General features: G+C 37.2%; 1 protein-coding gene and 1 long non-coding RNA gene across 3 annotated transcripts in view; one reads left to right on the top strand and one right to left on the bottom strand.

The window, feature by feature from the left end:
* Positions 1-24,990, bottom strand: LOC122529580. Its single transcript, XR_006306824.1, has 3 exons — positions 24,909-24,990; positions 561-729; positions 1-113 (listed from the first exon to the last, which is right to left on the bottom strand). It is a non-coding gene; the product is annotated as an uncharacterized LOC122529580 (long non-coding RNA).
* Positions 23,835-27,225, top strand: part of LOC122529578 (zwei Ig domain protein zig-8-like) — a 119,666-nt gene continuing 116,275 nt past the window's right edge. Inside the window, exon 1 of one of the 2 annotated variants that reach the window (XM_043655841.1) lies at positions 23,835-25,262. The gene's annotated coding sequence lies outside the window, so the exon portion shown is untranslated. Of the gene's footprint in view, positions 25,562-27,225 lie in introns of both variants that reach the window. The other variant, XM_043655839.1, reaches the window with a different exon arrangement.

Genomic DNA, 27,225 nt, shown 5'->3' with positions numbered 1-27,225 from the left:
CTCTCCAGCGTAGCCCAAGAACGAGACAATTGTCGCTTGCAGAGATGATTATAGCGAAAGCTAGGCCTGGGAATATTTGTTTTAGTCGGACATCAAGTGTTAATATACTGAAACTGTGAAAGGAGGTTCCAAAGATTTTCTGAATATTTTTTATCTACCTCTATCTATTTGCTGAATATTTTATATTATTTATTTATATTATTGTAATACTACTAAATTGTACGTAGAATCTAAATAATATAAATGTAAATAGATAATATAAAAATATATTATTTCATAATTATATTATTATATCATATCATATTATATTATATTATATTATATTATATTATATTATATTATATTATTTTATTTTATATTATCTAAATGCTACGTACAATTTCGTAGTATTACAATAAATTATAAAAATTATAATTTATAATTATAAAATTATAAATTTTGCTCGATCCCGTGTTAACACGAGCAAAATTCCGAGCAAAATGACTTCACAGGGAAAGCATGAAAAAGAAATGAATACGCTGAACACGTTGAATCTCGACGAAATCAAAGTGGAAACTTACCATGCGATAGTGAAGCTTTACGAGGAAGACGACCAAGGTCCAGTGCCGCGTATGTATACATAATTAATTAGCAGAGCAATTCGAGGGGAAGACCTATGATGTGGCACGGTGTGGTAGGCACATATCAGAGGGTTAAAGGTCCATTTATACCTTGGCATGACAGGCACGGCTACACAGTTGAAGCACAACTCAAAATTATTTCATTATTATTACAGTTTACCAGTAATAATAATTCATCACAAATATTTTGTATTGGGAAGTCTCTTCATTCTCAACAACTAAAAATGCAATAACTCCGTAACTCGAATTATTTGTCTCGCTTGTATTTCACTTCAACAACTCGAATCCAAGTGTACGAGTCAAAATTCTGTCTCTGTTACTTTGATCTTGTAATCTATGCAATGTACTAATGCGTGCAGATCATCAATTGTTTGCATGCAAACCATGATCTCCAGAATCTCTTATTGTTAAAAAGTAAGGAAAACAGGAAGTATACTTTAGACATTCAACATAATAAATATATTGGAAACTGCTGGAAATTTGTCTCTTTTGAAACGGTGAAAAATTGAGAACTACATCACATGCAAAATTATAAATCCTGGATTTTTCACCATTCTCCAACTTTCCAACTTAATCTGCCCTTTCGTATCAAATCGACACAAAATTGACAATCTAACGTAATCTACAATGAAAGAATAAATAGCTAGCAAAACTCTTTTATTTAACAGTAAATGGAATAAATTTCTGTTCAACTACGTAAAACTTACTCTAAAGTTCGTTCGATTATAGATTTTGTAAGAAAACTGTGTCAAATTGGCACCCTTGATGAGGGTTAATGTACGTTTCCTTCGACAAATCCTCAATCCACTCAATATATTATACGTGTAACATTCCAGCACACGCGTAAAACCGCGATCTCTAATGCAAACGGATCATCAAGCGTTCGAGTCGGAAGACGCAGGCATTCTGTGTCGAAGATCTCGCGAGAGTTTAATCTAGGGTAGTTTCTAACGAGCGTGCAGACCGAATATCGCGCGGCGATATTGATACAACGGCAAACATAATGCGACCTGGAACACCGCCAGATACGGGTCAACGGTTATTGCCGGTAATAACGTCGTAAATCTGAGAGACGGACACCGAGACCGTGGTTCCTTCGAAACACAGAGGAGAAATTCCGTACGCAGCGGTGGAGTTCTATCTCGCAATCGTTTCGAGTTACGATCTTCTCCGGCGGCCTTGGCACGGGACTCTCGACTCCAGACCTACGCATCGCCAAGTCGCTAATGAACCAATAATTTCACTAATGACGTTCGATCAGCAACTGTTTGTCGTACACTTGCGCGTCTGATTACGGTTAGCATCCCAGGAATCTGCAGCAACTACTCGCACACACGCTCCCATCACCGTTAATCACCGATCCTCCAGGTTTCCGGAGGACTATTGCGAATTCCGACGATCTCTCCTTGTCTTTCCTTCGCTACGATCGCCTAATCCCTGGCTCAGGGGACATAAAATGCGAGCTCAATTTCCTTTTTGAATTTATCTTTGGTGCTGCAACTGAGATCAATGACAGTTATATTCGTGATATTGCTACGTTTCTCCATAAGTGTGCAGGTTTTCTGTCGAAATGTTGAGCATCGACGTTTCACTTTACTGTTTCTTTTTGATTATTTTAAATTAATTTGTCACTTTATGGATCGAGTGAAATGGCCAGCTTTTGCAGCGTTGTCACTGTTGCTTGTTTAATTTTAAATTTCAAGATTCTGATGAACGTGAAATTTGTTCATTAAGGATTGAAACTGAAACAAGTTTAATAGGTGTTGTAAAAAAATTTTTTCTTCATCTGACATTGGGAAATGGCGAAAGATTGCTATTAAAATAGCTTCAATACTGTTCACGTGTATTGAAGATGATGGACATTTCGAAAAACAGATATGTTTCTCAAGAAGATACTTTCTGCTCGATTAGTATCTTTTATCATTTCTCAACATTAAATGGAAATGTTTTTATAATAATTTATAATATCCTAATGTAAATATACAAGATATTTTTATGACGCATGCTCAACTTATTTCAGAGTCAACCAAATTATAGGCATAAACTAATTTTAGGCTTATGTGTAAAAAATTCCAAGTAAAGTTGAAAATAATTTTTAAAAAAATTATGTCGAAGAACAGATTGGATATTATTATACAAAAAAATTATTTAAATATTATTATACAAAAAATATTATTTAAATGAGATATGTCAATTCATCATCTCCAAAAATTCTAGATTTTACTTATAAATTACTACAAATTTAAAAATATACACGAATTACAGATAACACAAACTTATTATATATATATATATATATATATATATATATATTTACATGATATGATTTACACACATATATATATACATGACGAAGTTAAAAAATTACAAAAATATTATGCATGATCAGCATACAATACACTGAGAAATAAAATGATGGCACAGAGTAAGAAAGAGTAGGTACATTTTAATTAATTGAACAGTAAATTCATCTCCATTAATGTTTGATTTCTGAACACCGATTTTAAATGCAGATCAACGGATGATGTTTCGAAATGAACGAAGTCACGGGTCTGGAAAGAGTTGGAACTCGCGAGGAAACGCTGCGGGAACAAAGGGTTCTCTCTTTCCGCGGCGTTTATCTTTCAAATGATAAAGCAAATATACACTTTTATATCTTGCACGTTCTAAATTAGAAAAGTTGGCAGAAATCCTCGCTTGTTAGTAGTAGATTATACCTTGTTTGAACGAAAAGGATAATAAGAAGTTGGCATTCTTCTATAACTTCGAAATTATGCCACGAGTTCCCTATGCCAAATGGAGTCATTATTTCCCCAGGGCGTTCTCCTTAGTTTACGTTCGTTTAAATAATCCCGAATCAAAGGGGACTTGTTCGAAGTCGTATTTCAAGTTTCGCGATTTCATTTCTTGACAACGTTGGATTAAACAGTTTTCGACGAGTATTATTAATAGACGGCGGATTTTTGTGAAATACGTTTATGAGAAATAGTCAAGCGTGAAATTGCAAATGATGTTTATGCTTAGTAAAAAGTAATTTATAAAATATTCGAACAACTACTCGAGGAGTTTTGTAATACTTGAAATTAAATTGTATATTATATCGTGAAGCACTCTATTTAAAAAAACATGCAGAAACTCATATAATGAAATATCGTGCTGCATCAAATCAATGCATGACAAAGTCACTGGTTGAACGTTTTAATGTCACTCTCTTGCAATCGCTTCGAAACAGACAATGTCAACCTCGACATCACTCAAACCTGTGCCGCATCGTCGGTATTCCAATTAATTCTTAAAAATAAGAGCATCGGAGTGATTTTCGTACATTGTTGCTGCAAAGCAACCGTTCAGAGAAATAATTAACCTCTTCAGGAACACTGACATGTACGCGTGCGAATCGACATTTTTTCTTAAATTAGAATTATCCTATGTGAAAGAAATTAAAATTTGTCAGAGAGAATCCTTCAACAACAAGAACCCAACGAAACGTGATCAAACAAACAAAAAATTAAGTTTCGCTTTCTCTTCGTTTTAAAAAAAATAACACTTTTTGCGTAGACGATACACACACACGTCAAATCGCAATTTCAAATCATATCGGTGACCGTTGCGTTTCAATGGCCTCGAAACGTACGGTGTGTCAAATACAGTAGAGACCTCGATTATTCGAACGTGCATTGTCGGTGCACTTCTTCGAAAAAATAATTAATTATCATCTCGCGTAGTAGATATGTACACCGCGTTTCAAATTGCAGCGGTCGCCCTTGCTCTCCAAACAGACGTCGTCAAAAACCTAAATTTTAAGCTTAATCCCTGCTGTTGGGAATCAGTTCATGCATGTTCAATTATCCGAACAATTCGACTTTCCGAACTATTTCCGGCTCCCGATTAGTTCGAATAATTGACGCCCCGCCGTGTACGTCATTAACATCCATCTATAAACGATCGCTTCATTTAACTTACGTTAGAGGCGGGCGTGTCCTGGCACTATCCAGAAATCAATTAATCCCGAAGAATACAACGTTACGGCGACGCACACGTACAGTCGTTTGACGGCGACGGCAGCGTTTTCACGGGGATCTCCATGGACAGGCGAGTTTGCCATGGAAAGTTGGACAGGAGCGGCAGTCCTGCCGGACACGCGATTCGTTGGAGCGAAATTTTTGCACGCGATCTCGCCTCGCGAGCGCACTCCTGACTTGCGAGAGCGAAGACCCACCCAAACCCTCGGGATTCTATGAGCAGCACCGCAAACATAATCAGCGGCTGTCACGAAGGAAAGCGCGTTACGAGGAATCAGCCACGATTAGGTTGGAGCTCCAACTACTAATTACCTGGTTAGGCTGGGACAGATGGACGTGACACGAGTTTGTTTCCTTTTTTCAGATTTATTTATTGCAGGCGACGATCGCGCAACTGGGCACGACTGTAATATTATAAATACCTTGATTTCTCGGAGTTTCGAAAAATTAGAAAGGTACTTTGGTGAAAGATACAGTCGACGAGGAGATTAAATGGATCGAAGAATTATAAATGGAACATTGGTGCCATCACAGTGATCGAAACGATCGATTCGTGATTTTTTTGGAATCTAGAGTTTTCGCAAAATGTGTAAACGAAAACTTGCAAACGTCTCTTTCTATTTCTTGCATTCGAGTGTCTTTGGTGCAAATCGATATTCTCGATGTGTAACATCGTTTACAAATAATCATAAATGAAATAGTGTAAAGTATTATATATAATTCTCAATGATGATCAACAATTTCTATGAATGGGCAAATCATCGAAGTATGTTAAACGCGGGGAAAGAGCAAGAGCAAGACGACGAGCGTCAACGAGAGAATTCGAGGCGACAGCGTTGAATATTTGGAGTTAGATCCGATGGGGACGCTTAAAGAGATCATAAAGAGTAGATTAGGGGCAGGAAGGTGTGGGAAGTGGACGCGCGCGTCCCGAGAAACGGTGAAACTGCAGAAAACGAAGTGAAGAGAGAAAGAGAGAGTGAGAGAGAGAGATCGGGTTGGCAGTCTTTGAATTGCTCAAGATTACGTTTTGCAGGTCGTGCAGTTTCTTCGGTTCCGTGGGCTTGATAAATGCTCGAAGAGAAAAAACGAAGCCAGGACCTTTAATTTTTCACTGGCATGGAGAGGGAACGAGATTCCTCCTCTCTCTGAATGTACGCGGTGTACCGGGTCTGAAGTTATGCGCCGCATCGCGTCGCGTCGCGATAGATCGCAAAAAGGATAAGAAAAATACTCGCGAGTCTTATAAATTCCGCCAACGACCGAGCATTGATTTTACCGTCGTAAAACCATAACGCAATAATGCGAAAGCTGAAGGCGATTTCTCGTTTCTTCCGCCCTCCACGAAAAAGATGTGGAGAAGCAGAAAGATGGATGTTCAGGATTCACTGCTGAACACCGTGATAGAATCGGGTCATTAACTCTTTAACCCTTTCCGTCGCAGTGGTTTCATTGCGAAATCTCACGCTTTTCTCTCGTATTTTCTTCCTTGACATGCTGACTGTTTTTTTTTTTTTTTTTCTTTTAACCTCCTGTCGCTGGAACGATGTGCCACGCACGTCGAGAATTCTTTGTTCCATAATTGTAATATTTTCTCAGTTTTAAGTATATTTGAAGTGAAACAAAATAGGCAAGTACAAATAATAAATTTATTATACTTCTCGATAATTTTCTATCCTAGTGATATACCGACGAGTTCAGAAAGAAAGCGACGAATTATTGTATACGGTTTTGGTCACTCGTTACGGTCCGCAATCAGTTGCCAGCGCAAGTGGTTAAAGCTGAGCGGAATAAATCAGTGGATACATTTAACAAGCGACACGTGACGGTATGAGGTATGAATTTTATCGTGATTTCGATGAGAAAAGTACGTAGCAATATTACAAATATTAAAATATCATTAGTGTTTGTTGCAACATTAAGAACGAACTAAAATTGGATTCGTGTTTCCTGATTATTACGTCCTAGATCGTGAACATTTATGCAAATTCATATTTTCACGAAGATAATTTAAGAAACGAGAGAAATCCAGGTAGGAAATTATTTCATCTGCTAAATATATTAAAGTATAGTATACGTTTATCTACATAATAACAATGACAATCAAATATTTCATCCTCGAATCGTATCGCCAATTATTATTATTATTATTGAACGCGAACTAAGATGAATTCAAAGAAGAATTTCTAACCAAATTTCACGAGTAGAAATAAAGTTTTGTCACAACGACTTTCGCGAGAATTTCTGGCGCACAGGCAGGGAAGTCATTGTCTTTTTATGCAAAGAAAATAGATGTGACCGCGGCCGGTAGAACAGAAAAATTCGAGATAAAGCGGCCAGAAGACCGCAGTGTGCGACCACGGAAAATAATGGAACGGAGGGTGCTCACAGACCAATCGAAACGATAATTTACCAGTAGCTATTTTTATCTATAATGGCAACAGAGTTTACAATAGAACGATGGTGAGACTTGCACTTTTATCATTGCGTATTTTTTCTTCCGCCATGCCGTTAGAAATTGTATGTGCTTCCGGTATCGACGATACGACATTTCCTTTGAAAAGAAAAAATGAAACAAATTCGATGGATAGTTGACAAATACATACATATTATAATTGAATTGATAATATAATTTTGAATTTTTTAACCGAGTTTTGATAATTATTTCTTCTACATCAAATGTTAAAGAGAATTGAAGAATTTTTAAAATTACTGACCCAGAATGATGCCGTGGGTGATTCACAGATTATCACCGATTACTCGACGATTCATTCGGCTCGTAAGAAAATATCGAAATCAACGAGACACAACGAAAGAGCTTCAATTCTCACGATCGAAATTTAATTCGTCGTTGCTCGAGAACTGATCACAATCTGGCGATCACAAACGCTCGCTCACAGGCAGATTCGAATTGGCTTTCGTTCTCGAGGCTATCGCGTGGATCGCGAAGACGAGACGAGAAGAGAAGAATCCGCGCTGCTGCAGCGAAGGCTGAAAGGTGAAGCTGCAACAGTACCAGCGCAAGCAAATAACTTTCGCAAAAACAATCGAACAGAGCCGAGAGCCGAGAGCCCGAGAGAAAGAGAGGAAGACGAAGGAAGGGAAGCGAGGCGAAACGTGACAACGGGAGAAAAGGACGAATGCAACATTTGCCAGGTTGTTAGGGAATTTGCTTTCAGCCAGTTTCGGCCAATGAAGTGTCCACGTCTGTGCCGGTAAGACGAGTCGAGCTGCTCGACGAGGTGAAACGAGAGAAAAGCAAGAGGGAGTCGTATTTGGCCGTGCGAGCCTTCAAGATAGCGCAGGAGGGTTTCCAGCGGATCGAGAGGAGAGAAAACCATCTCCTGGTAGCCCCGGCCACGGACAATTCGCTTCGTTTAACCGGACTCGGCTATTGGACGATGGCCAAGCGGTATCACACAGATGTTTGCTGCCCTTTTGAACGTCAGTTATGAGTCTTTCAAATTGCATCAAAGCTGTACAATGGTTCCCCTCGCTCCGCTGCCCTCATCTCTTGCTTTCTTCTCTTTCTCCCTCCCTCGCCACTGTCCCTATCTCCGCCTTTGTCGATTTTCTACTTCTCGGCTGAGATACGAAGATAAACGTCAGGAAAAGCTTTCCTCTCCACTTCTCTTCGTGCCACTTCTCTTCTCCCTGCCCCCTTTCTTTCCCGCCGTTGCCCGATATCGATACGTTTTTCCGCCACTTTAGTTACTCGGAGAAGAGGGACGATGGAGAAGGATCAGCTTGATGATTCCGGTCTCCCATTTGCCCGACGCTATCTCCGCGTAAATTTCATTCTCCTTCTTTCTTCTTTTATCCTCGCGAGAGCGTGCGGATGATCGGGTAATGTTAAATTGCATTTACTAACGTTAGTTCACGGTTAATAATTTCATTAACTGTCGAGGTAGATACGTACATTCGCGATATAGAACGAGCTGCAATGTTGCATGTATATTTGCAGTGTAGTTGTTTCAGTTACAACGTGCACTTTTTCTTTTTATGATAGTACAATTTTCGCCTCTCTTTCAATTTTTTTTACGTTGCACACGCACTCCCGAAAGAACTGTGCATTGATTCAAAATATATCACAGGAGGAATAAGTCAAATATACCAGATCTATAAACTCTTTTCAAACTTTTAGAGCACTAGTGTGAAAAAGATTTAATTTTATTTCGCTCGATAATGAAAGGAACAATGTTTCGATTCTTTATCTCTTTGTTATTCTATTGTAATTATCCTTTTAGGTTACTCACGCACGATATTTCTATCGTTCTTGCAATAAATATTATAACATCACTGACATTAGTAAGAAATGAAAGGATATTCCTTCGATGCCGTTGTTCCACGATATCAAAACGAAGTATGTATCTACAGTCATAAAAGACTGTATCTACATACATCTGTCAAATTTCAGATATTGAACATACGAAAAGAAATGAAATTTGGATGTTGATTAATTAAACTCGACTTTTTCTAAAATATTTATATCTCTAGGTAAATATCGTTTCTTTCATAAAAGCGTGTGAACGATAGTACATAAGACAAATTATTTAATTTTAAGACAAATTATTTTTTATTTAATCATTAGATACAATTATTTCAAAGTTGTAGACTTTAAGTGAACGACGCAGAACATAATTATGTTCACACACAGTGTAATATTTACTGAGCCGTTGGCTCTCTTCGCTCATTTTCTAAATGATTCCTCCTAATAGAACCTTTCATCTCACATCTCACTTTTCGCCATAAAAGAAACATCGTATAATTTAAAAAGGCATTCTCGTAATTATAAATCCTCTTACACGCCCTGACATTAATTTGCATGCGAAATGTTTCAAGTGAAACGTTATTCAACCGGCTGAGTTACACCCAAATAGTTAGCTAAAGTAGCGGACAAAGGATAATCCATTATATCTCGCCTCTAGCATTCTCTGAAAATAATTCTTACTCGTTATACAGACGGCGCTCGTTTTTCATCGTGCTGTTGCTAGCGGCAGCATAAAGGGGCCAGCTTTTCACGATTCTCTAGCCACCGTGATGCACCTTGAACAGCAGGAAGTAGTTAGAACGCTGCGTGATGGTATATCAGCGCTTCCTTCGCGGAAGCAATTTTCCAAGCCCTCTTCGATTACTTCGACACGATCAACCGAATTTTCTCTCATCCACCGCAGGAAATTTGTAGCTAAAGATAATCGTACAGTGGATCAGATATTTCGTCCGCAGACGGTGGTAAAACTTGGAAAAATTAAACATTTCCTTTCCTACCCTTATGTAATGTTTTCTACGCTCCATTTCGTTATATAATTTCGGCTCAAGCCGATAAACATGAAAACTTGTTTGCACTATCGTGGATAATTTAATGTAAGATCATTATTTTTATAGAATTTTGTGATAAAACTCGCAGAAGTTCAACAGATGAACAAGAAATAAACAATTAATAGATTTCTGAGTGTAAATGACCAATGATGTTAATAAAAACCTGTTCAATTGTTACGATGGAGCATTTACAAGTGTTGTACAGTAAAAGTAATTGATATTACATATAAAGTAAAACGACTGGTATTTCTTTAATCGAGCCCGATTTTCTGTTTTATGGAATTTTATTTTTATAACTGACGTAAATTTGTGATCAACTCAATTTTACACAATTAAACGTATAATTATTATATTCTATTGTAATTACAATTAATATAATATATAATATATAATATTAATATAATATATATAATTATATATTAATATAATATAATTATATATTACAATTATCAATAATTAAATATATATTATATTATATACTATAATTCTATAATTGTACACTTTTTGCCCACAATTCATAATTTCATTAAACAACTAAACATCGAAAATGATATGAAAATCTGAACGTACTCGCAATACAAACATTGTAAAATTTCCAATGAACGAGTACATTTAATGACAGATCTTAATATAAATAGTATAAATTAGTCATTACCGATTCATCGTAACAATGATCAATTGATCAATAATAGCAGTAATCACAATTACACACACTCGCAATCAGTGATCGACAAACAAAAATGATTATCACGAAAGAAATCAATTATCAATCAGCCTCGGCTTTCGTACTAGCGAACAAGAGCGTAATTGAAGTCATTCCAGTAGTAATGCGCATTAGACAAACGGCGTATCCCTCAATTTCACGTGGATTCGTTGGAAACGCGATATCCGGCCGTGACGGAACGGAAATCAATCGAGCCTTCTCGCGCGGCGCATATTTCAGTAAAAAAAAAAAAACCGGGACGACATCGAGGATCGCGAGGAAAAACTGCGACGATTCTATCAACCAAATACCAGCTTAGATTTCGCTGTTTCGCCCTTTTTTCCCCTGTTGCATCGGGGAGTGGGTGGGTGGGAGGTGGGCTTTCTCATTTCTTTCTTGTTTTCCCTTGCTCGGCGATGCGCTTGCTAAAAAACCCTCTCCACCCACCCTCCCGCGCCTTTCGTCGTTTTGCATTTCTCGTGTCCTCGATTGTCGACTGCGACAACGTACCAAACGCGTTCGATCTTCTCTTCTTTTTTTCCTCTTCTTCTTCTTTTTTTTTTTTTTTTTCGTCGTTGCCGCTTGCACGCTCCGACACGCGTTCCGATATCGATGGATATAGATGGAATTGCATTCAAAAAAATATCATAGAGGCAAGCGAGAACGCGCGACTGATCGCGTGTTCCTTCATGCAATTTTCGACGACGCTTGCAAATGATCTCGTCCTCGTCAGACGAAGCGAAATCATAATTCACGCTTCCGCCGGGATCTTCTCGGGATATCTCTCGCGGATGTTCAACGCTCGATTCGCAATTCAAAATCGAGCCGGGGTACCTTTATTTGCTTCTCTCTTTGTAGTCGCGGATATTGTTTTTTAATCAAACATTCCGCGTACAGTCAATAAGGAGAAAAAGTCTACGTACTATTTCGAATATTTAAAATTTTTAGTATTTTACATATTATGGACATATTTCGTGTTTTTCATATTATTTAGTTGCAACATATTATGGAATATTATATTATGTCACATAGCGTATTATTATATATTCTGGATGAAAGGATATAAATGAACCAGTAATAATGAAGAATGATCGGTATATTAAGCTTTTATTATCTCTTGAAAAGCATCGTGCGACGGTTCGCGTGGTTTGCAACTGACAAACAGTTTGTCCTTTCCGAAAAATGAGAAAGTAAAGATTCTTTTATTTTCGAAAATTATAACAGTTAAAAGACATTTTTCATGACGATCGAAATTACGCTCCGACGCATGTTATACAAAAATTTAAGAAACTCGCATTCGTATTTTCCATTTATGTAAAAAACTGTTACACTGAATTTTTTTATTTACTTTTACTATGACGAAATCACAGTATCAGGGGTTAAAGTAACTCGATGTTAATTAAAATCCACAAAGTATTTCCGTTTCCAAAAATTAAAAATTTTATAAGATGTATGTTTCTGTGTATCTAAGGATACGAGGTTAATAGCGTTTTTTATATTTGATGCAACGTGGACAACGAAACGAAAGGGTGCAGTTTATCGATCAAGCGGCCCGCTCGACGAATCAGATCGGCGAGAAAACGCGAGCCAAGGAAGCGAAAAGAAACTGTACAAAGACGAATCTAATAGGTTGTGGTTACTATCCGTTTCATCGGTTTACCCCAAAACGATGTAAAAGTATCGCTCACGCGAGTTTCATTAGCATTTAGAGTGGCGAGGGATTTATTCTCCGGCTGTGACTGCTGGATCGCGACACGGTATGCATAGGATTATCTTCGAACACCTGGACAATAGTAACCTAATCCATTTACAAAGAAAACGAGCCACTTCTCCTTTTCATCCAGCACCGTTCCTCGGCACTTTCATTTCTCTCTTTTACTAGATGCGATGGACTGGTCTTTTATCTTCAATCTTTTGTCTTCGCTTTTATGTAATACCTTGCAACGGTGTAATGAAAAGATACAAGAAAGAAAAAAGAAAAGAAAAAATAGAAAAAAATATCGCTGCTCCGTTAACACCCGATATTTAATGTCTGTTCCCTCATATGATTTTATGCTCTTCGACTTGATATCATCTGTGAAATTGCTGTTTTCATTCATTTCAATTCCTCTTTCTATGTTATTTTATACATTTCGATTAGCTATTTATTTGGTTATTAATTATCGAGTGATCTAAAAGTGAAAGTAAAAATATTTTCGAAACTGTTTTAATTGTGTAAAAAATTTTTTTAAAAAGAGACACGTTCTATTTTTGAAAGTAATTAGAGAGTTGGATAAACGTGTAGAATATATATAAAGATTAATTTTATTTTTTTAAATAGAATCATATGATCTGTTATTAACTGGGCTTAAAAATCTGATAACCTATTTATGTCGCAGAACAAATAACCTAACAGAATATCATGTATAAGACACAATATTATTTCTTTGCGTCTTTCTTTAATTTCCCTATGATAATTGCCTAAATTAAAATTAAAATATTTAAAAAATTTGCTAAACTAGTGGCACATTAATTTCTTTCATAGAAAATGCCGATACTAATCGAACCGTGACGTTTCAATATTTCCCGACGTATATATTAATAATTTCGATCTCAGATAATTTACCCCGCACGTACACGATAATACAACAAATATTACATTATCAATTTCTGAAAAAACCTTTCGTGATAATTGCGCAAGCAATTCAATATTTACAATATCGCTTAAACACGTTAGATAAGCGAAATTAATTTTTCCTGGAAATTCCTCCGAGTATTCACCACCGTTTAAATAAACGTACGAACCAAAGTACGAATAATCGAGAAGCTAGCACATCTGTCCGATTGAGCTCGACTTTACGACGCCTAAAGAAATTCCTGCACGGCGGTATAGCGGCATCAACCCTTCGCGTTCTCACCAGGTTCATAAAGAGCCTCGGCACGTCAAGTATTTTTTCATTCTTCCGTATTATCATGGGTTATTCGATCGTTAGGCAGTGAAATCGTCGAGGTGAAAGTTCGTCCTTCTCGAAGGGGGTTGGGGGTGGTTGCGAGGGTGCTTAAGCGAGCTACTGCAACGACATCCGCATTAGCGCTTCGCGTCGCGTCATTTTGCATTGGGTCGCGTCCGCGTCGGCTCGAGCGTTGCATTGCAAGTTAAGCGTGTAAACGCAGCTGCTTTGTATTTGCGGCGTGGCCTCGTCGGCGAGATAGTCGGCCGATTATATCACAGCTCGTGGAAATCCAGGCATTCTTGGTAAACGCCATCTGTCGCCAGACGCGGCTTCGTGCCCCCTTCTGCCCCCCTCCCGTGTTTCATCGCGCGCGCGAAGTAACAGCTTTCCCTCAAAACAGATTGTCGTTGGTAATTGTTCCTCCTGACGTACATTAACGCCACTTAAAGGATCTATGGTTGTCTACATATGCACGTGCGATCCCGTTCCGTTCGATTCGCGCGTTAAACTTCTAAGAAACTAATCACCCAATGTCCGCTGTTCGCGAACTTCTGTTCGAGGACGAATTTATTGGTACTTATGGCGCGTGATGCTATCTCTTCTGTAACTGTTGATACTATTTTCTTGATACTGTTGAAAATATACAAAGAGAGTGTATGCAGTGATGGAAAGAATACGCGAGATAATTGAATGGGGAGAATAGTATAGATAATTTGAATATATCATTGAAAGAAGCCGTGAAAAGGTTCTGTTGATTAAATAATGGATTACATATTGAAAAGAATATGTGTATTTTTTCCTTTTTACTCAAAACAATTATATATGACGTACGAATGCGAAACATGTGGTTTCTTTGTAGAGTTATATGTAGTTATTTATCTATTTCCTTTTGCGATGTCTGTACAAGCTCAATGGTTAAAGGGTTAAATTTTTTTTATTTTTAATAATATTTAGTAAATTGTGTATCTAAAACTAATAAACTGGACTAACAGAAAAATCAATACTAAAACGAACAAACTACTGAAATTAGTTTTTTCAATCTTAGAACTGATACAATTAATTTTCAGTGGATAAAATTTATTGCCGTATTTTGAACCTCGCAAATTTTTTGAAGTAATTCATCATTTGCTTTATCACTTATTTGCTTTACTCATCATTAAGTATGCTAATAATTCATCATTAAGATAATTCGAAAAGCGCTTTTATCATCTTGAAAATATAATAACATAAACACATAAAAAATCTATCTTTTTTTCTCATTTTAAAAATTACACATATTAAGATATAGAATCTTACATATCACACATACATTTAATGTATGTAATCATGTCTCTGTAGATTAAAATTCAATAAGATCCCCAGAGTTTAGATAGTTCTAAAGTTAAAATAACTTCATAGATTTTATTCTGAAAATACATTATAAGTTATTTCCACGCGTTATTCTTCTAATTTCCATTCTGGACAATGAATCCATTTATCATACGTATCGCGGTTACGTTATGAAACGGATGAAATGCTCGGTTCATACATGTTTAATTATGTATTTCGCTCAGGGAAGTAATTTCGAAATCGTAATTATAACCATTCTCCTAATTTTTGATAAAATACACCTACGTATCGATTATTGACCATGGAAATCCACGAACAATCAATGAATATTAAAGGAATAAAATTTTTTAAAATTCAGTCGAATTTACTGAAAATAATAGTAAGAAAAAAAAAGAAAAAAGAAAAACCAAATTGTTAGAATTACTTCTCTTTGCGGTTACAATTACCTTGGCCATTGAATTAGAATCAGAATTTTGAATTTTGTACATGTTTCCAATAAAATTGAATAATTCGAACGATGTTTGATTACAAGTTTTATTAACTATTAACATGGTGCATATATACATATATTAGCAATTTATATATTACTATATATATTATTTTATTATTTATTGCTGCTGAGTGAACGTGTGCTAAAATACTTTAACGACATTTAATTACAAGTTTTATTAACTATTAACGTGGAGTTAATAGCACACTATATATTAATAATTTATATATTGCCATACATGGCACTTTATTACTATCGAGTGGATATACACGTATGCTAAAATACTAGTTGCGCAAGAGGTTATATTCGGATATTTAAAATTGCAATTATTAACTAATTATTATATTTTATACGCGAAAAGAAAAATTCAGAAAAAAATGGATATGATGAAATAACGGCATAGATATGGTAAAAAGAAAAATATAACTGGCATATTATTAACGTGTAAACGTATCGTGTATACTTTGCGCTACACAATGCGTCAGATAATTATCAAATTGCGATTAGAATCTTCAAATTGTGCTAAAAATTCGCAAGATGAAAATTACAAACGGAAAATTATGCAATGGAATGTATTTCAAAATGGACACGATTTCCATTTAGAAGCATCGAGACGCAATACGGTTGCCGTCTCGAGTGAAAAATGCTTGAAACTGACGGACGGAAATTGGTGGTTAAACTGCAGGGGTCGTTAGGAGGGAAGGGCTGGGAAACAGGCGAAACTTCCTATTTGTCTGGACGCCGGGCGCCCAGGAACTATGTTAAACTTATTACGATGCAACGTAGCCGGCAAGTACGTAGACACCGGGGCCATTCACGTGTTGCGCAATATACTAAATTGTTTGGGAACTTGTGTAACGTAACATTTGCATAACAACGTTAAGCTTATTAAGCCGCGCCAGTATCATCGGGTCCATCGAAATCGAACACTTAACGAGGCAGCAACTTTGTCCCGATTGTTCTGCCCGTTCGTCTCTGACCCGACCGGACAATACTTCCGGTTTACAAGAGTATTTGCGCGATCGCAATTTACCGCCGAGGGAAACCGATCGATTCGCTCTATCTGGATAGAACGGTTTAGCCGGACGAACGGCTTAGCATAAACAATAACGATATTCGCTGGTTGCGCAATCTGTTCGCCGATATTTACGACTTTCTGCGAGTTTCGAGGTTCTGTCGGACTTCCCTCCGAGCATTGTCCCCGTGATCGAGTGAAACGTGGCAACGCGCAACAGTCACAGAGAGATATCGGGACGATTGTTCGGTGGCAAGCGTAGGTAAAACTATTGGATTGGTAACGGATTCCCAGGGAAAATCTCGCTTTTCAATAACAAGAGTCGTTCTTAATTTACAACATAACGGTGGACTATATTCTTTTCGTTTACATTTTCGCTGATTCACACAAACTTTTGCGGTGAAACGTGTCTGAAGATTGCAATTATTAAACGTGCGATTATTAAACAAAATGATTGAAAAGTAGATTGATAACGTTAGTTAAGGAAGGAGGACACAGCATAAACTTTCCATTGAGTTTACTTTTTCCAAGTGATGGGGCGTTTCTTAATTTAAGTTATTACACATCTATGTTTGAGAGTCAGGATCCGATATATTAAAATTTATTTAAATGCTCGAACTCGAAATAAAGAAATTTGTTTCATTTACTAAATATTGTAAGAAGTTGTACTCTTGTATATTATGCGATACTGTACTTCGTATTTTCCATAAATAATTAATCTAATTAATTCAATGGACACTTGAATTTTTACGGATGTCTAGATTTTTATTGCGGAAAATGAACTTGAACAGATGTGAAAATATTACGGAGATATCGAGAAGACTGATGTATTTTTAAATAAATTCTTCAGCAATAAAAAAGACAGTCATTTATAAATAAGAATCCGACGTTACTTTCATCAACGTTAATGAATCTTTATGCTCCACGTACCAAGACAGCTACGGAAGAGGTGCACGTGGAATACTAAACACGCTAATCCACTCTCTTCGTCAAAGTCGACTCGAAATTACTTCCTTAAAATCAGTTCCGCCCGTAGAAACTAGAAAATGGCGGTAATAACAGAGCCGTTTCCAGCATCAAACTTTTCATTCTGAACCGTATAAAAGCGACCGAGCTCGAATGAGCGTACAATGCATCCACTTCTCTAAATCGGTCCAATAAATCCTTCAGTACAAATAAAAGCAAATATCTTCCCGTTCTTTCTCTCTCTCTCTTTCTCTGCGCTGACACAAAATTCGATGGTTCATAGAATTTTTCCAAATTTTTTTTTTTTGAAGCTGAATTTATCGGATCCTATAAATTCTGGCTATGAAATCGACAGTGGTGGGGACGCTGGACATACTCCGTGGAGACGAGAGAATTTTTCCGTAAAGGTCGGCGGGTGTGCCGGTGGCGGTGGCACTTCAAGCTTCGAAACGGCTGGGAAAATTTTATGACCGGCTAATACGGACGACGAAAGTTCCTGTATAGTCGAGTCACGGACGCTGGATGGCGTATCCCTTTCTTAGATAAGAGTGTTAACAGGCTGCCGAGTTGTGATCCCCGATCTTGGCGAGTTGCAGGCTCGTCGCCTAAGCCAACAGTAGTTAGTCTCACGAAGACTGTCTGCTAATTCCTCGTCAGCGGCCGGCACGGCCGCGAAACTTTCCTCCTGCCATTCTGCGCCGAGCGCTAATGCTCTTAATTGTTGTCGCAAACTACCTTAACCGAACGCCCTGCCGAATTCTTTGAGAAATTACCGAAATAGGATTGTTCGCGGTTTCGCGGTTTTCCATTCGAGCGTAATTGCGCGCATCGACAAATTCGATTTGTAGAACAAAAATCGCGAGAAATAGGAATTGAAGGAGACTACTTCAATTTGTAGATACTTCAATGGATGAAAGGTCTGAATTAGGTCAATATGACGGATACAATCACCAGATGTATCATAATCGAATCGATGTTCTATTTTAATTTTAATTTCTTAACTGAGCTTTAAAAATTATTCTATTATAAAATAGCAGAGGACTCGCCAGTACAGAACGAGATTAAGCAAACAGTGTCATATCGGAACGAATTGAATATATTCTGGTAGACGTGGATTATCTTCCATGGAAGGAAGAGAAGAAGAAACTTACGATTAATAGGATACGATAAAAGAACCAAGAACGTAGAGTGTTAGTATTACATTGAGTTATATTACTTTATACTAGAGAATATCTTGACAACAGTCAGAGTGGAGAAACAAAGAAGGCATTCTTCTGACATAGGCAGTTTAAAACTTTCGTGTAAATTTGAAACAAGAATTAAGAGAGCATTCATTATTCACTAACATCATTTACTAATTTTAATTTATACATTTTTTTATAAGCTTCATTGTTAGCTATTTTATTTTCACTGCGAAATAATATCCGTGTGAACTTTGTGTTGTTAATTTAAACATTAAATTTTGTTGTTAGTTCAAGGATTATGATAATATCATGTCACTTTATAATACCGTCGTATTCAATATGGTCAACTTGTGAAAGGAATAAAATACAACTTCTAAGAAGCGAAAAATAATTTAGCTAAGTATAAAGACGGATTGTGCAATTATAGCCAGATAATTAATATTTAGTGTAAAATATTAATTCCTACGTCGTCTGGAGTGGTTGTCGTGATTATCATAAACGTAGGTTGAAACGACGTGCAGAATGTTTCGTATAAATTAAGCGATCTGCAAAAGTTGTTAATAACGCAAAAGAAAAAGTTAACTTTCACGGGTGGAGTTTGCAGCGGAATATATGTTCATTCGCTGAGAGAGCTACGCTTTCTGAAAATGTATGCGAACAAGAACTCGAGGAAGGAAACTATGAAATATCCTTTATGGTTAAACGAGGTCATCGCAAAGTAATGAGCACCGTTTTAAGGAATTATTAAAGGGATAGCCTACTTTTCGTACACGCGCAACGGAAACGCACGAAGAATTATTATGACATCCAACTACCAAAAAACTATGCTGTTATAAATATTCGAGTATCCTCAGTCTTGCTAATAAAAATATACTTTTACGCGTTCGATATAAAGAATTTAGACTACGTTTAAACATCGTTTACAGCGTTTCCAAATTTCAATTGAAAATATCATAAAGGATTGCCCTGAACACCATTCCATGGTAGAAAACATAGTAAATGTAACTGTACCAAAGAAAAATAAATAAAAGAATTACAAGATTTTTCAAGATCTAAAACGTGCTATCCATTTCACGACGAATTTACAATTTCTTTAAATAGTAACTGGCACCATTAAAATACTGACACTATAGAATCCTTAAATTTTATTACTTCCTAATTTTTATTTATCTTTATTTCCCTCATTATTATTTCATATTTTTGAATATATTTAATGTTCAATCATGCTTGGAACTTTTTAGTATCGGCATGTAAAGCAAGTAGACGCGCTATCGAAATTTTGTTATTCAAGAAAAAGGTTCGTTTTTATTCATGCATAGTCCTGGAATATCCAGTTCTGAGTTTTTTATGGATAAAAATCTTGTACCATTTCATGGCATTTTGTATTGTTATGTATTGTATTTTGAGTGGATCTTGCTTGAAATCTTTGACTTTTTCGTTAAGTATATCTTGATATGATTATGCGTTTTTTTGTCTTTATTTGAGATTCGTGTACGTGCAAATCTTTGTATCAGCTTTGACAAAAAGTTACCGATCAGATGATTTAAAATCGCTAATATTATTCTCCTGTATTCTAAAAAAAAGTGTCTCGAAGATTTTAATGTTTCTTTAATACTTTTGGAAATTTATATCTAATCGGAAAATTATTGTCAGCGGCGTGTGATTTTAGTTTGGAGAGTAGTTGCGCGCACATATTCAAGAGTTTCAAATATCCTCTTTATTCAGCCTTCTATTGTAGTTAAGTAAGTTTCATTGTTCACAGTATTTAAGGATTAAATCGCACGTGAGCACATATGTACGTACATATGTAAATATATACGTGCATTGATCGGGATATTCTAAACAGCATTTTGCGCTTATGGACTGCGGATTTTCATGCATTCAGAAAAATGTAAAAGGGCAAAATTGCAATAATATGATAGCATGTAATATGAAACAATATACCTGTAAAATATTCAAAGCACAGTGCTGCTAGATAAAATAATTTCCTATTAAAGTTCTATTTTTTAAATCATAGTTTAAATCAAAATATGAATTTGTACAAAAATCAGGTCTATTTATGACTTTGGAATCGACGCGTTTGATGGTAAATAAGTATCGAGGCCAACCGAATATTTCTTTGGACGCGACGATGATCGATAACCGTGAAAAAAGAAAAAAGAAACTGAGTTTTGCCACGTGCCACGATCTTTGAGAAATGTCTGTTGACACGATTCGGTAGAGGAATTTTAAACTAACCATAAAACTTACCCCAAGTTACCCACAAAAAGCAGAAAGTTATTCGATCGATAATTCAAATATCACCGCATAACCGGAATTCGTTTTTCCTTTATTTCGCGCATGCATTCTGCACTGTTCAGGACAACATTCAATCGAATCGCCAAATCCTTCGAACCACCTATGCACACATATATCTATTCGTACATTTGTTTCCTTATACAAGTTTCGAATATGACACGTTGGCGCGGAACAAACAAAAAGGACGGTATTCAAAGCTGCCTTTTTGACAAAGATATTTTCGTGTAGCCATCGATCCTTTGCGAGAGACAACGAAATTGCAATATAAACGCAAGGCTATTTAATTTTAACGATCACGCTGTTGTCAAGGGTCGTGCATTGTTCATTCGAATTTCTAACGAAAACTTAACGCTCGATATCGATTTCCCCTGCCAAAGCACAAAGGTTCCGTTTCAAAAAGGGATGTTTGTTAATTAAAATATATCGTTAACAAAAGCAGCGCGCAAATAAATTCAAAGCATAGAAAAAAGCCTGGTATATCGTTGACATAAATTAACTTTGATAAACTCGTTACGTTACCCGGCTCCAATTATTCTGTCGTACGGCGAAATTGTTGTGCCGCTGTGAAGCCTTTCAATTCGATTCGCTGAAAGGAAAGTTTCCCCCCTAACCTTTCGGCCGGTGATTCGCCCGTTCGTAAATTTCATTTCTAAACGAAGGACACGGTACGGTGTTCTGAGAGGCCGATTCGATATTCCGCAAATATCGATTCGAGTCGCGTTTAATTTTCTTCGAATTAGTAAAACGTATCGATCGGGACAAATAGAATACGTTGATAAATAGATTCGACCGGCGCACTATACCACAGAACCGAGGCTCGAAGCGTTCGTCAATGAAAATTTAAATTGAGGAATTTCAACCGGAATAAATGTATAAAAGTAAGGGCAAACGAAAGACTCAGGGAATGTGGATATTAAAGGAAAATTTTAATGGCCTGAAATATAGTGGATATAATATCACGGTTGGAGCAACCTTACCTATATCATCTGGCTGCTTTCGCTCGAAATTCAATTTTTCGTTCAGAGCCGCGGAAAAGAACGCGCATAAATCCGACAGATATGAAAGTCTATGTTCCGATCAAAGCGATATCAGAAGCGTGTTATCTGGAGTATTATGCGGTGGATGTGCGGCGAAAATGCGGTGAACGATAACAATGGGTAACAAGCTGACAATCGTCTTGCGAGCCTCTATAATCGCTCTAATCGTGCTAATACAGATTAAATTCTGAAACAATGTGCTTATCCTAGAACATGGAGTAGTTCCTGTTAACTTTAGGTCACTAACGTTTAACGAGCAAGTGATCATTCATTTTTTTGCTTACCAAACTACGAAATAAAATATATATTTTTCTAATCGAAAAATTCTTATAATCTTTCCTCATTAATTTGACACATTTTTCTTATAAAATGTTGTATAGAAGTATGTGTGTGAAATCTCTTGAACATACATTGTTTTTCGAAGAATTGGCATGAATAAAAATCAAACGAAACTGGAGAAGGTAAGATTACGTTAAGAGATAATTACGATATGAAATTAAACACTTGTAGGATTTGTGTAAATTTTATACATAATTAAATAGGAATTTTAATTTATTTATTGCTAACAAAAGAGAGTTTGCAAATTTAACTATTTATCTTTTTGTTATACATTTACATCACGTCAGACGACGTGACGGGTTAATGATCTACAGTTAAAGAGATAGACTACTCTGAATCGGCAGTTTGCAAACTTCTTTCATAAGTAATTATTAAATAAAGAGTTGCAATTTTTCGAGATACATAAATACGACTTCCAACGTTACGATTTAATTTTTGTTTTTTTTTTTTTTTTTAAATTGAAAACGCCAGAAAATTCGAGTTATTTCGAATATTGCTCGCATTCATATTCCTCAAAAATATTGGAACTTCTTACTTAATAATTATCAATGAAAAACATTCGCAAAACTTCGTTTTTTGGACAGTTCCTCGACAATATCTACAGTATTTTTACGCTTTATATTTTCATGGCCGTATTTTGAAATATAGAATTTCAGCAGAGATTCGCTTTCCTACTTTGGATATTTTATACAGTTTTATATATCGTACGCTTCCTGTGGATTTTTGCACCTTTAAATCTTACATAAATGCATGAAAATCCGCAGTCTAACGATGCCTATTAACGATAAAAACGTTTCAGATTTCAGCTCGCAGTTTCGTATGACAAGCATATATAGAAATGCGACTCGTTTAACTCGCGATGTTAATCCGTATTTTTGAGATGTCGTCCTGCGTTTCATAATTAATACGTTATACAAACATCTTCTAAAAGTCCCCATTCAAGATAAAAATCATTCTCCCTTCATCCCGTCATCTCGTTTCGCTCGATTCGCTCGATTCAATCTCGAGAAATCTCGACGCAGTGTAGAATCCGAATGATTAATCAAAGGCGAACGATTAAACGATCGCGACAGTAAGAAAGCTCTGGATATTGCCACGTTCCGGGGTATACATCGAAAGTACATATATCGCGGATGAGATTGCTGGTCGATGGAATCACGTTGCTGTCGATATCGAGTCGCGGGGCGAGCAAGGATGCGTGATCGCAACGAGGAATCGCGCTATCGAATTTAACAGGCGACGGACACGACGACGTCGGTCATAATAGCCGAGGCGTCGATCATTGCAATAATAATAGAAGCGATATTGGCTGGCTGGCGTTAGCAAGGGAACAGTGTGGAATCACTGGCAATGGTGGTAGGAGCGCGCGGTTGGGCGCGAAATATTGTAGAGCAGCGTGGAGCAACGTGGAGCGGAATAGAGCGGAGTAGAGCAGAGTGAAGCGGAGTGGAGCGAGCGAAACGCGGCGGCAAACGGTGGAGGCGGCGGTGGAGGCGGAGGCAGAGGTGGTAAGAGTCGACGCCGCCGGTGGTTGGGGGTTGATATCTGGCTAAGCGCGGGCGCAGTTGGATCGCGGTCTTCAGCACGGCAGCACTTCGCTCACCGATCTCTTTACGCAACTATCTCGGTCATTCTCTTTCTCTCTCTCTCTTCTTTCTCCACATTTTTTTTTTCTTAACTCTTTTTCTTTGAACATCGCTTACTCACTCCCACCTGCTCCTTTTGATCGTCTACTTATCTATCTATCCATCTTACCAACTCCTTTCTCCCTTCACCCAACTTTGACTCACTCACACCCCTCCTATCCTTTCTCCCTTCCAACCAACAGTGTCTGTCCCACTCACTCTCTTTCTCTCCCTCCCTCCCTTCCACCCGCCGACGCTCACGCTCTATATCTGTCTCTCTCTCTCTCTCTCTCTCTGTTGTTCCGGCGTGTGGCGCGGCGATTCCGTTTCAGTCGCTGTGCCGGCGCTGTTCGCGGTATCGGCCATGCGTATACACACGCGACGAAATGTGTATCACGAAGGACGGAGTGTGCGTGCTGAATGACGAATGAGTGGCACTTAAGGAAAACGGAAGCATCGCTGGTGATCGTCGACTGCGCGAGCCGCCGCGAGTTCGATGATCCGTTAGTACGTCGTCGCGCACGATGCGTCGACTGGTCACGTGGAAATTCGATTCGATTCCGACATCCTGCTTTCAACATCGTTGTGAACGATCCGACTAATTCGTCGTCGAACGAAACCGACAAAACGGGGTTCAATTTCGCGATCGGGAAAGTTCTTTTGAACATCGTCGACAAGATTCGACCGAAAAGGTTAGGTTTGCACGAATATGGAAACCATGATTATGTTCCGTGATTACGTAAGCTAATTTTTCTACTGCACGTAGCCGGATCCGTGATTTATTAATGGCAGTGCAGTGATTGATCAAACATTTTTTCATAAATAAAACTGAACAAATTTGTAAAAAAGAAAAAAACAACTACAGCGTAACCTATTGTTTAAACGCTATTTTGACAAAGTGCCAGTGTTCGTTTCAATTGATCTGATATGAACGAAGGAAAACTTTTGCATAGTCGGGTTGAAAATTTCAATGACACCGTCGATATCGCGACTATTTCGTGACAAATTATTATTCTAGTGGTACTTACCCACTCTCGTACTTGCGGCTGGTTTTCAACTTATTTGTTCCATTGCGTGGCTCCGGAACACGCGTTGTAGCGATAAACATTGTGCAAGTAACTCGTTTGTGGAGCGTTTCGTCGAGTAAGCGTAATGGTAACTGAAGATTCGAGGTGACGCGTCATCCCTCCAAAACGACGAATATCCGGCGAGGTGCGAGAATGAATGTTTTTACGTCGAGTTTCGTCGAGACGATTCGGAAGAGATTAGATGATGTGCAACGGAGAAGAAAAGGTCACGTGATCTCGACGCGGGTCCAATAGACGCGTTTGATTGGTAGCTGCGAGTCAACTGTTGACGTGGGTCGCTTTGACAACTACGGGGTATGTTTTTCTCATAACTGAAACGCATTGAGCGCGGTACATATGTATATTTAAAACAGTTTGGTCAGTTTCTCGGTTTTTCGTCATAATTCGTTGTATCAAACACGGGCACGCGTTACAATTTCTATCTGCGTGTGCACAATTTCCACGAAAATTACCCGCCATTTCTTGACTAGAGTAGTCACTCGCCGGATAATTAGAACGCCATCTTGATTAGTTGGAAAAATTTCAGACGGTGTTCTTTTGTGAAGTTTCTAGTTTAGTGAAAGTGCAGTTACGATTGATGAAAAAGACGATTGGTACGTATTAATTTGATTACTTAACCTTTCAAATAAGATCGTAGCGAATATCTTTTCAAATGTGGCATATAAGAGCGTAACTGAACCGATAATGATGAAAAATTGCAACTGCTGTAACCTCGTTAAAAAATCCACTTGGTCTTATCTTTGACGTTCCGAGATTTCTTTAAAAAATGATTTTATATCATGTATCGGGTGGGAAAGTAAGGATACTTTTCTCTCGAGAATTGTAAAAAAAACGTTAGAAAAGTATTTTCATGAACAGTTCCATGATAATTTATCATATATCATTAATTATAATAATTATTATAATATTATGAATAATTTTTCATTATTCACCATATAAGTTAAGACATATTTGCAGATATACATTTTCTTTCTTAAAGATATTAATTATGTTAATTGCTATGTTACGTTACAATTGTATATAAATATATTATTATCACCACGAACTTATTATTGAATCTGCTAGAGTAAAAAGTTTTCTGTAGTAATATTTTATATAGAGAACATTTCTGTTTTTTATTTTTATCGGGGCGGCAATGAAACAGCTTTGAGGTCGTCATAAAAATTTCATTTTCTAAAATGGACGTCCTAAAATTTTCTAACGCTACTATAACCTCGAAATTTCTCCTCTGTGGGCCGCTCTGCTTTTGATTTACTACGTTCTTCGCGTTTACGACATACAAAGAAAAAAATGGCGGTCTACATGGCGAAGCGTGAATAAAATTCTACCGATAGTAGACAAATATATATATATATATATATATATTTCGTTGTTCAAGTTTAGATTCACAATTTGAATAAAATCAATTTTTATTTCGACGCCGATTCATTTTGACTGTTCGCTCGTCAAGCAATACGAAGCGGGCACATTCATCGATCAAAAGGAGACGCATGCAACGATAGCTATTGATGTTCATATAGTAAGAGGGATCGGAATCAACAGGCCGTAGTAAATTCGAAGCGGTAGCTGTTTATTCGATGTTGATGAACAAATTCGATTTCAAGTTCCGGTCGTAGAAGGACGGCCGGAAATTTTGAGCGAAATTTACACAGTACCACGGCCGGGGTGCAAAATTAATACGTCAAGCCTCGTATAACACGTGCACGCGATTAATCCTGCCAATTATGCGATCAGGTGATCTCGACAGACGTCTCGAAGTTGTAGCGATTAGTCAGAGCGCTACGCCGCGTAGAATTTCGATTTCGATTTTGATTGAATAATCACTTGGAAAGAAGCGGGAGAAGATAAATTACTACTACTTTTTCTATTATTTGACATTTGTCTGTTACGCGTTTACCAATTTTCCTATTCGAAGAGATAAATTTTTCGATGACAAGCGGAAAACAAATCGAATCTTGATAAGATAACTCTTGAAAAATTTAATCATCTTGAAAGTTTTCAGAATATGGGCATTTAATGACTCGAATTTTCTCGATTTTCATTAATAGCTATGTTTTATAATTTTATATTAGCTTGCAAGGTACCGAATACTCATCACATCACCAAACTTTATTGCAGTTCTCAAGACTTTCAAGATATATAATAATTTGGATGACAATAAGATGTACAAACTCACATTGTGTTATTTTGAAGCACGACCAAGTAGATATGCAAAACAATTCGTTATTTAACAAATCGTTTGAAAATCGGCGATTCC

The sequence above is a fragment of the Frieseomelitta varia genome, unplaced genomic scaffold, assembly GCF_011392965.1.
Source record: "Frieseomelitta varia isolate USP_RPSP 00005682 unplaced genomic scaffold, Fvar_1.2 scaffold_295, whole genome shotgun sequence".
NCBI classification, from domain to species: Eukaryota; Metazoa; Arthropoda; class Insecta; order Hymenoptera; family Apidae; genus Frieseomelitta; species Frieseomelitta varia.
Note: the sequence above shows the minus strand (reverse complement) of the source record. Positions and strands in the feature narration are given on the sequence as shown.